This window comes from Mirounga leonina, unplaced genomic scaffold, assembly GCF_011800145.1.
Source record: "Mirounga leonina isolate KUSES-001 unplaced genomic scaffold, KU_Mleo_1.0 Mir_95, whole genome shotgun sequence".
NCBI lineage: Eukaryota > Metazoa > Chordata > Mammalia > Carnivora > Phocidae > Mirounga > Mirounga leonina.
The window spans coordinates 18,612,375-18,624,437 of NW_023270865.1; the positions used below are offsets into that span (position 1 = coordinate 18,612,375).

Genomic DNA, 12,063 nt, shown 5'->3' on the forward strand with positions numbered 1-12,063 from the left:
TATTAACAACCAAAAAAAGAAAAAAAGTCCCAGTAACAAATTTGGTATTTTTATCACACTTTTTCCAATTACTCTGTCTTTGCAATTGCATTTAATATTTTAAACTATACTTTCCCTTTGTTCACAGACTTTCTCTTTGTTTTCCATAATTTAGCAGAAGGGCATGCTACAAACCCAGTTTAAATTATCTCTTGAATCCCTTCTCTGTCTCTAAAGTCTTTAACTTTCTGATCCATTAAGAATTCACTTTCTAGATTGATTATTCTTAAACGTACTTTGATATTTTGATCAAAGCTTTAAATGGTTCCATATTTCTAATTTTAACAAGTTATGTTTCTCTAACATTTAATGCAATTCAGATCTGGATTTCTATCTCTTTAAGATGACATTTCTCTGTTTACAACATAGACCTTTGCCCAATATTTAGGTGGTATGTTTATTACATCTCACTTTACTGTTCTAGTTTCCCTTGTTGGCTGCTATTTTCCTTTTAAACCTGAGGTTGCCAAATCAAGCTATTCAGTTATATTTGAATTTTAGATGAATAGTGGATAAATTTTAGTATAAGTATATACCAAATATTGTGTGGGACATACTGACACTAATAAATTATCCCTCATTAATCTGAAATTCAACTTGAACTTTTTTTTTTTTTTCCTAAATCTAGCTACCTTACTTACACTTGATCTTAGCCAAAAGGCCGAGAAGCGATTAGCTACCTTACTTAAATTATATCTATTTTTGAGTCCAGGCTTATGTCATAGATCATATGAAAACTTTCTGCCTCTTCCCTAATAATCACTTATTCATCTTTTTTGAATGTCTACCTACATTGTCTCATCTGATTTTATAATCAATTGTATACAAAATAGATAACACATTCAACTTTAAATAAACATTTTTAATTTGCATTAATTTCATTTCTACCTAAAGGCAGAGATTTCAACTTATATTTATTATGTATTCTTTGACCAGTTGTAATATAAATGTCAACTATTATCAATTGCTTATTCATATTATTACAGTGTGCTAACATGTTATCTTACTTATTGGTTTGATTCTACTGCAAATAAGTACTTTCCAGGAGGAATATTGTCTATGATCTAATGCTTCAAATTTGAAGTGATAAATATTACACTTAAGTAAAACATGGAAACAGAATACATGCCCCTTGTATAGAATACATGTCCAGACCTCCTTTCTGCACACTTTATTTCCTACTTTAATCCCTTCTAAATGATATTTGAACTCTAGTTTTTCATAACTTCAGTCTATTTTTATAGAGCAAATAGTGGCATCTATCTAAAAGTATACCTTATTATTTCAATGTGCTTATTAAAATTTCAGTGGTTTTGTACAGCTTCCATGAGAGCTGAAATCTACACAGTATCATATATAAGACCCATTATGACTACCACCTGATGCTCCAGCCACATCTTCCACTATTCCTTGCCTTATAGTTTACCTTTTGTAACTGATCTGAATGGAGCACTGCACTGAAAAGATCTTTCTGTAAAAAAAAAAAAAAAAAAAAAATCCATTTTAAGTAATAAGAAGAAATGAAATAAGGAGAAAGAGTGGAGCTTAATATTCATGTAGATCCCATACTTTAGTCACTTTCACAAAAAAAAAGTATCCCAAGAGAATATTGTGGGTAGAAAAAGTTGTAAACATTATAAGTATGAAATAATTTTGCTTTTAATGGGCAATATATATAGAACATTATAACAAATCATTAATTCTCAGTTACTTAATGAGAGGTGCTTCTTGAGAATATATTCTTTATATATTTATTATAATTATTTATTAGAATTTGAACTTCCTGAAAATAAAGGATTAAAAAATTTATACTGTTTCTTATTTTTCAACAATTAGAAATGAAATAATTGTATCTTGAAATATAAAATTGTTGTTTCAAAAGAAAGGGACATATTTGAATAAAATAACTTTTCCTGATGATGAATCATTTTACTTTTTATTTTTTTATTATGTTCAGTTAGTCACTATATAATACATCATTAGTTTTTGCTATTGTTCAATGATTCATTACTTGCATATAGCACCCAGTGCTCATCACAACACGTGCCCTCCTTAATACCCAACACCCAGCTATCCCATACACCCACCTTGCTTCCTTCTGAAACCCTCAGATTGTTTCCCAGAGTCCCTAGTCTCTCATAGTTCCTATCCCTCTCTGATTTGTCCCCCTTCCATTTTTCCTCCCTTCCCCTATGGTCCTCCGTGCTATTCCTTATGTTCCACATATAAGTGAAACCATATAATATGTCTTTCTCTGCTTGACTTATTTCACTTAGCATAAACCCCTCCAATTCCACCCATGTCGATGCAGATGGTGGGTATTCATCCTTTCTTATGGCTGAGTAATATTCCATTGTATATATGTACCACATCTTCTTTATACATTCATCTGTTGAAGGGCATCTCAACACATGAAAAAATGTTCAACATCACTAGCCATCAGAGAAATATAAATCAAAACCACAATGAGATACCATCTTACACCAGTCAGAACAGCAAAAATTAACAAAAAAGGAAACAACAAATTTTGGCGAGGATGTGGAGAAAGGGAATGCAAGCTGGTAGAGCCACTCTGGAAAACAGTATGGAGGTTCCTCAAGATGTTAAAAACAGAGCTACCTTACAACCCAGCAATTGCACTACTAGGTATTTACCCCAAAGATTCAGATGTAGTGAAAAGAAGGGGCACATGAACCCCAATATCCATAGCAGCAATGATGAATCCTTTTAAATGATCAAACCCATAAATTAAAATAAAAATGAAACCAAATCAATAAAACTAAATGCTTAATATCTTACAAGTTTTTCAGGTTAGTCACTCAACTTGATCATTCCTAAATATATTTTTCTTAGATATTAAGAGATTCTAGATGTATATGTGAATATTGATTTCATGTTTACTGAATTAGAAATATTTTAAAAATACATGGAATTTTACAAATTATCTTAGAGATGTAGAAAAAGAAATAGTTTGCCTTATCAAAAATACTCTTGGAACCCATATTCTGGGTAGATTTTCTGTCCCAGATATCTTCAAACAGTATTCCATCTATACAGCAAACCTAATCACTTTTTGTCTTCCTGAAATTACGATTGACAGAGTTGTATTTGAATGCAGCTTTATCTAGTGTCAAAGACAAGCTGATGTTCTTAACATATCACCTGTCCAAATCCCATGTATTATATTCTAAAAAGGAAACACCTGGCGTTTCATGTTAGGCATCTAGATAAATACCAGACTCTTAAATTCAACATGATATAAACTAATTTTTTCCTGCTACCTGTTAGTATCAACCAAAAAACTCTTTTGAATCTTCTCTTATGCTGCTTCAGCATTTTTCTCATATAAAGAAATCTCTTTTCACCCAAACTTTATTCCATTTTAGAATGATCAAGTCTGGGAAATAAATGTTGTTTATATAACTCAGGCATCCATTATGATGAATTCCCATCAGCAATTTTCAAAAGCTATCCTCATTTACTCTTCCAAGTGCTTCTAAAACCTCTAAAATGGTCATTTATTTCCCTAGTCACTAACAGTAATCTAGGCAATGTATCTTTTCCAGCTGCCAATAATACTGATTTATATGTTCTGTTTGGAGTTTCCTTGTTACAGTCAAATGGCAATTTTATTTCACTGAACAATAACTTGCTGAAAATTAATAGAATTTGTTTACACTTAGCCATGTAGCATATTACATACTTTAGGCAAGAATGTGTTTGGAAGGAGAAAAATATATTTTACTTACAAACCTGCATTCAGACACAGTCAGTTTGCGATACTATCACCCCAATTAAGTTGAAAATCAATTGGTTTCATTCGTATGGAAATAAGACTGATTAGAGTGACAAGTAGATATCTATGTGGTTGTCCATGCATTTTTTAAAATGTGAAATGCTGTGTCTTAACAAGCCCCACATCATAAATATCTTACAATAATGTGTATGAATCAGTTGGACCTGAAAGAAGTGAAAGGTTCCCTATTTATAACTACTTAGAATTTTGTATATCTGTTTGGAATACTTATAAGTAAGCTCTTCCCACAAGGAATTGGACAATATTTCTAAATACTGTTCCCCCAAATAATTTCTAAATGCAATAAGGTTTCATATGACAGAAAATGTATGTGTTTTGGCCTCAAGGCCTGATAAGTTGTTAATGGCAGTTGAGAGGATCCTTCTTGCAATTCAGTTAAATTTTAGTACTTAAAATAATTATTCCCTCACAGTGAAATATGTGTGGGGTAGAAAAGAAGTATAGTTCTTAAAAAATCAGATAGTGAAAGTTTCGGTAATATAAAAGAAGTATTTCTTTTTTTATGAGGGATTAATTTACCATTGTGGAAAATGAGTTAGATTTTTAGAAGTCATTAATTGCTTTCTATAAAATATAATTAAGAAAATCAAGTATAACAAAAGCCAATGGCCATATATAACTATGAAATTAATTTTTGCGTTGACTAATTGATACCACCAATTTTTTCAAAGGCTCGATTTGTTTTCATTAAGCTGCATTAGAAGTGTGTGTGTTTTTTTTTTTTTTTCTAGTAAGACATGATTTCGTAAGACTCCAACACGATTTTGTTGTTGTTGTTGTTATTTTACTTTTATTTTCCTTATCAGGGCTCATCTAGTGTGCATTTGTAATCAGAGAATAAATAATGGAAAAGAGGTTACCAAAAGCAAATCACCTGCCATCTTTCCCACTTTGTCATCTAACCAAGCAAACGAGACTCCCTGCCCCTTGCTACTGAATACCGTGGGACATGCACTGTATTGGATTTTACGTCAGCTCATGCAGGGCTGGTAATGAACTCTGAGCAGTACACTTCTGACATGACAGAGAATGTAGCTTCGAATCATTAAATTAGTTGTCTGCCATTTAAACCCACACTAAATGACACTTGTTTTTTCAAAGTCTTTAAATGATTGATAGTCTGGTATTTTATAATACTCAGAAGGAATTCTTAACTACAAGTCCTCTAGCTGAGTGCATGTACTAGAATAACACATTTTCTCTCTCCTAATAACCATTGAATGTGTAACACTGGAAAACTACATGTCACATTTATGTCAGAACACTGGATTTAAGAATCTCACTGCTATGAAACAGCTACTATTTATTCTATGTATCAAATATTTATATTGCACATGTTCTATATTGTAGGCATATCATAAAACAAGCTGAGAAACTTTAAATTTTATTATAAAATAATTTTCAAAATAAAGAAAAAATAAAATAATAAATACTAATAAAATAAAGAATAATACAGCAACACTCTGGTATACCAATGTCCAGATTTAATAATTATTAATTGTTAGATTTTGCTATATTTTCTTCATCAGCATACATACAAAAACAAATACTGAAGAACTAAAACCTAATGTTATTTACAGATGCTGTAACACTTTATCCTTACAAATATACTCAAATCATGAGAAATATTTTTTATATTTAACCACAATTTAATGATCATATTGATGAAATTAATACTATCTCATGTATATTCCATTTCTACCTTTCCTAATGCCCCAAAGTGCGTTTAGCAGCTGTTTTTCCCCCAAACAAATGATATAACCAATGCCCATACATTTCATTTTCTTGTTACATCAGTATAATTTAGTACAGTTCCTGCTTCATCTTTTTTTTTTTTTCTCATATTGGCTATGTGAGAGATAAGAACACATGCTCTGGAGAATGTTCTATATTTTAGACTTCCCTCATCTTTTCCAAATTGTTATTTAATATGTTCCTTTAATTTCCTGTTTCTGAAACTGGAAATTAGCTCCAAAGGAGAAAAGTTAGATTCAGTTGGAATATTTTAACTTCAAGAAACACATAATGTTATTTTGTTTCTCCATTGCATTGTTACCATATTTTGTTGACAAATAACATGTAATCTATGTCATGATACTTTGAAACCTGTGAATGTTCAGTTAACCAACAACATTTGCACTGACTAATGGTTCTTCTCTGAATCAGTGATTTCATTAGATGTCATTGGTCATTTTAAAATTCTATGATTTCTTTTCCTAACCATCTGGAGTTATTTGTTGAATGAAGTACACTTTTTAATGAAATAGAATAAGTTTGCCTCTTTTTTTAACACCAATTTTCAGAGTAAGACGCTGATGTATCAATGACATCCAATTGTGATTTTTTTTAAATTTAGTCTTGGTCCTTTTTTTTAAATTTAAGACTACCTATGGAGTAAAGATTTTTGTTTATTCAATCTGTTCCAATCAATTAAAATCATTAATATTTTGATGGTCCAATTTCACAAATTTAAAAAGTTCTAGAATCTTCAGGCTGACTTCTGTATCCATATGAATGAATCTATTAATCTTAGAATTCTATACTTCTGGTGCATCAAAGTTTATGCTCACCTTTTACATTACTTGAGGCAGGTGTAGCATCAGCCATTATCCATACATTTTAGTGGGAAATCCAAAGCTTGTGATTAGGTCATTGTTACTGGGATGTCAATGTTTTTAAATATTTTTAGGAGAAAGACATAACATAAATATTGATAAAAATTGACTTCATTGCAATATTTAAAATTTCCAATGTATAGCATTGCAGACATTTTATGTAACTAAGATTGTTTTAATTTTTAAATTTTCTATTTCACTTCAAATCTTGGTTACTAAATTTTAATATCCGAATATATGCCAAAAAATTATTTCTAAAGCATTAAAAATCAATGAATACAATTTAAGATATCATCTATAGTTCTTGTCCAGTAACAAATAGTAGCATAATAGTCCTCTCAATAGATAGATAGATGATAGATAGATGATAGATGATAGATAGATAGACACACACATACACAAAGGCAAACACCTAGCATTGTATATATAGTATTTTAAAAAAATATGTTTGTAGAAATATTCATGGCTTTAAATGCATTGGAAGTCGTTATTAACTGGATTCTATTAAATGTTAAGAATACTGTTTTGAACATTCTATTTGTTGGTAGGACTGCCATAAGTAAGTGTTGCAGAATGGTGGCTTAAACAACAGAAATTTATTTTCTCACAGTTCTAGAAACTGGAAATCCAAGAATCAGGGGTTGGCAGGTTTGGTTTCTCCTGGGGCTGCTCTGTCTCTGGTTTACAGATGGCTGTGTCTTCAAATGGACTTTTCTCTCAAAGTGTGTATCTCTTTTTGTCTTATGAGATACCCATCATATTGGAGAGAGCCCCACCACATAGGACCTCATTCAAAATTAATTACTTCTCTAAAGGCCTTATCTTCAAATATGGTTATATTCTGAGGTAATGAGTACATGAATTTGGGGAAAGTGCATTTCAGCTCATAACAAGCATGCTGAATTATGTAGTGAGAAATTCACTGTGTATGGTTCAATAGGCTGCAGTTCATATTCTGGCTCTGGCAGTTGGTGGCCTGTAATAAGAAATTGAATTCTTTTTTTTTTTTTTAAGATTTTATTTATTTATTTGAGAGAGAGAGAATGAGAGAGAGCGAGTGCATGAGAGGGGGAAGGGTCAGAGGGAGAAGCAGACTCCCTGCCGAGCAGGGAGCCGGATGCGGGATTCGATCCCGGGACTCCAGGATCATGACCTGAGCCGAAGGCAGTCGCTTAACCAACTGAGCCACCCAGGCGCCCAAGAAATTGAATTCTTAACCCAGATTTTACTCATGTCTAATGGGAGGGGGTAGGATTGAATTAAATGGATTGTTCTGAAAATTAGAGATAATATTTGTGATGTGCCAGACACATAAGAGGTCAATAAATATGTCCTCTTGTTGCAAAAATTAAAGTTCCTCTTGTTTCGTGGAAAAGCGAATTCAACAATATGTATTTTTTTACCATAATTTTGGGAGAAAGTATCTAATTTTATCAAAATTTTAATGTCTGTGTGTTTATGTCTAACACTGAATCTCCACTGGTATGTCACAGATTACATCCAGGTTTCCGACACATCACTCCCCTCAATTCCGGGTTCCCACAGCCACTGTTTCTCTTCAAGTTTGTCATGCTAATGTTACATTTTCTGTTTTTGCTTTGTTTTAAAAAATTTGAGAGCTTCTATGTTGATAGGAACATGCATGTCTTTAATATGATGTGAAAAGACACATCATATTAAATCAGTGGTTTATTTTGCCATCATATGCAAATGACAAGCAGTAAGATATTTTTAAAAGTGTAGTTTTTTACAATAATTTTAAAGACTCTTATCCTTTGTTTAAACTTTTTACAATAATAATGAACCTAAGATAATCTTTAATTTTGATGCATGGAATTATTTACTCGTTGGAATAAATTTGTGACATTATTTTATGCAAGTTGAATTAAATATGTTTGCTGAATTATTGACGTAAAAATACTTGCATGGAAGTAAGTATCATAGCTTACAAAAGCAGAAAATAGCTTTTAGTAGCTAGCATCTATACTTCAAATTTAGGGAAGGCAGAACAACAATTTTTAATTTTAAAATAGTTAACAAACTGTACATAACATGATGTCAAATTGGTTTATTCATATAATCTGAATAAAAGCTTGTATTTAACTTTCTCTAGCTGCAATCCATTCATTTTTTAAATTTATGACAGGTCTCAGGGAAACAGACCCACAACTGTATTAGCCTTTTGGTCTTCTTGATTACACAGGAATGCCATCTAGTGTCAAGACAGTAACTGCATCCATCCTCTCTGTCCTCTGGAATACTCCTGATTGCTTATGTAAAGGAAATAATACATTTCACACTACTTCTCTATAAAAAATGTTTTAAAGAAATATATCACAATGAATATATGGTGACTGTATATAAATTAATAATATGAATAACGTAGTGCGAGTAGGCTTTAGCTAGTTTTGGTTTTACTTTTTATAGACTGAAAAACAAATTTAATATAATGTAAAAAATAATAAAATAAACTAAAAATAATAAAATAAATAAAATAAAATAAAATAAAATAAAAATAATAAAATAAAATAAAATAAATAAAATAAAATAAAATAAAATAAAATAAAAATAATAAAATAAAATGAAATAAATAAAATAAAATAAAATAAAATAAAATAAAATAAAATAAAATAAAATAAAATAAAATAAACCAAGCCATTCTTTATAAGCAACTGCGTTAAGGATAAAAGTTTGTGAAGGTAATAACTACCAAGTAAGCTCAATGTTACATCAATTTATGCTTTGATTTTAAGTTAAACAACGATTCAGGAATGCATAGGAAATGTATTTTTGTCATTGTTCATAATTAATCTGCTATTGTTAATATGTTTTGAAAATGGGGAAACCACTAAATCTAATTGAAATATTGTCTGAAATTATGGTAGTTTTATCTATTACTATTTATTAAATTTATTACTAAAATGATAATTCATTTATAATTTTTAATATAAACTTCTCATGCTTTGCAAGTTTGCTATCAGAAATTTTTTTTGAATTTCACTTAAGCTGAGTACCAAATGAAGTGAAAAACAAGTTTGTTAAATCGATGTATTAGTTTCTTCTTTTGTAGCTGAGTTTTATTATAAGTAAAGAATTTGCAGACACTTCATTTTCCTCTCTGGGAAGCCAGTTCCTTTTACAAGTGCAATGAAGTATTGCTTCATTAATTAATTTTCTATCATGTAGAACCATGTTTTACAAGTGGTAGCAGGTACTGGAGTGGAATTTGGTGATAAAAAGCAGGAGATAAAGGTGCAGATGGAGGGGGGCGTGGATGAATGGGGAAAATTGTGTAAGAAAAGGAAAGAGACAGTAGATAGTGGGGTAATTCAATTCCAGCAGCCACAGTGGCTTGTTTTTCTGGATCTGAAAGACACACTTGAATATACCATCGCTGCAGCCTGAACAAAGACTTCCTACTTTAGCTTTAACATTGGGCCACTGCAAAAAGGAACAGGGCCAAGTTCTGGCACCTCTGAGAACCTGGCCCACAGCTAAGACCAGCTGGAGCCTGCCTCACACCATATCTTAGATTGACATTCAGGCACAGCCACCCATTCTGACTTAACTCAATCTGAAATAGTGGAAGGCAGAGTTAAAACTCAGTTGTGAGGTCTGTGGCTTTCCTGTGTACCATGTGTAATATGATGTAATGATCAGATATGTCACAAAAAATAAAGTGCCATTATAATTATGTTACAGAGGAAAATTATATTACTGTGAAGAATTCCAAGGTAATTTATGTATTAATAAGAGACAAAAACCAGGATCTGAACCTAGGTCTAACTGGTTTTAAAATCCATCCTTTGGCTGCTATAACACAAAGCAAGTTCTGTTGTTAAGTATATACATTTGAGAAAATCACCTTAATTGTTGCCCTTGTTAATAATATAAGACAGTGATATTATCTGTGTGGTTTTTTTACTTATTAAAAACTGTGGACAGGGGCGCCTGGGTGGCTCTGGTCATGATCCCAGAGTCGTGGGATTGAGCCCCACATTGGGCTCCCTGCTCGGCCGGAAGCCTGCTTCTCCCTCTCCCACTCCCCCTGCTTGTGTTCCCTCTCTCGCTATGTGTCTCTCTGTCAAATAAATAAAATCTTAAAACAAAAACAAAACAAAACAAAACAAAAACCTGTGGACACAGAACAGAAAATATTTGACATGATTTATTTCTTCAAATTGTTAACAATTCAGTAGAGAGGTGAATGATTTAAATAAAGTGTTGCTAAAGCATTAGAACTTTTGTGATAGAACCGTCTAAGATTAATGGTGGAGAGTAGGTCAACACTAACACCTGAAGTGGCAATAGAAAGTATTAAGAGGGGAAGTAATAAATGAATGAAGTCTTGAAGGATCAGTAGGTGTTCGTATGGGAGAAAAGAGTAAGGAAAGGTCACTCCATGTGGAGGAAGCAGTATGAAATTGAGGCATGCATTAGCTTTATATTCAGGGTAATGCAAATAGTTTATTAAGCTTGTGAGTTTGTGAGGATTACACAAAGTAATCCATGTTAAGCAGTTTGTTCAATTCTTGTCCTGGTAAATAGCAAATAAGCCACAAATGTTAGTAATGCTCTATAATAATAGGCTGTGGTGGGAAAATACCACCGTAGGAGACAAACCAGCAACTTAAGCGAGAGAATGATCCCTAAGTACCCCTTACAGACCATGATAAATGCTCTCTCTCTCTCTCTCTCTCTCTTTTTTTTTTTTTTTTCTGTCAATAATGGAAAGTCATAAAAGCATTCTAAGTTTGGGAGTGTCAGGATGAATTTTGAATATTAGGATGACCATGCCATTAGCTAAATAATGGAGAACTGATTAGAAAACAATGCGATGTAAATTAGGAAAGGAATGCTCAAGGCAATAACACAAGCAATAGCAGAAGGATGGAGAGGAGAAACTTGTAACTGAAATTTTACAAAACAGTGTAGATGGGATTTTTGCCAATGAGAAGACGGAGGGGAGTCAAGGATGTCTTCCAAATCACTGACCTGTTTGCTCTAGTGATGGTGCGTCCAAGAAATTCGGAGTCAGAGCAACATTGCTAATGAGACACTTACCTCAATATACTACCACGAACTCAATACTCAACAAAAATGTCATTCCCCCCAAGCGTAAGCACTTTGTCAATTACAGTTTTTCAAAAATGACAACTCTTGAAGTTTAACTTCTCATGAAAGTAGACGGCATGACAGAGACTGATTTGCTAGAATTTCATTAGGGAGTGTGCTTCGGACTTGTGGAAGAAAAGGAAAGGAGGAGCATTTGGACAGACCAAAATATGTGATGCAATTTTAATAAGCCTTCACTGATATACATGGATCTTTGAAGCCAAGAGAATCCAGGTTTTCACTCATTCTGGCACTTCTGTGATCCTTTTATCATTATATTCATTGGGCAATAGATTTGGGCTGCACCAGAAAGGTCCATAACCACACAGAAAGTAGCTTCTCCCTAAGAGAGCTGACAGGTGAAGGATGTTGGCTGCCAGCATCCATCCCTATGTGACTAATTAGGAACTCTCCCTATCTGCCCCACTTAGAGTACATTCTCTCTTCAACTTTTAAGAACTACCTTAATATATATTG

General features: G+C 32.3%; 1 pseudogene; it reads right to left on the reverse strand.

The window, feature by feature from the left end:
• Window positions 1-546: 546 nt before the first annotated feature.
• Window positions 547-712, reverse strand: LOC118006327 (annotated as a pseudogene).
• Between the last annotated feature and the right edge of the window lie 11,351 nt (window positions 713-12,063).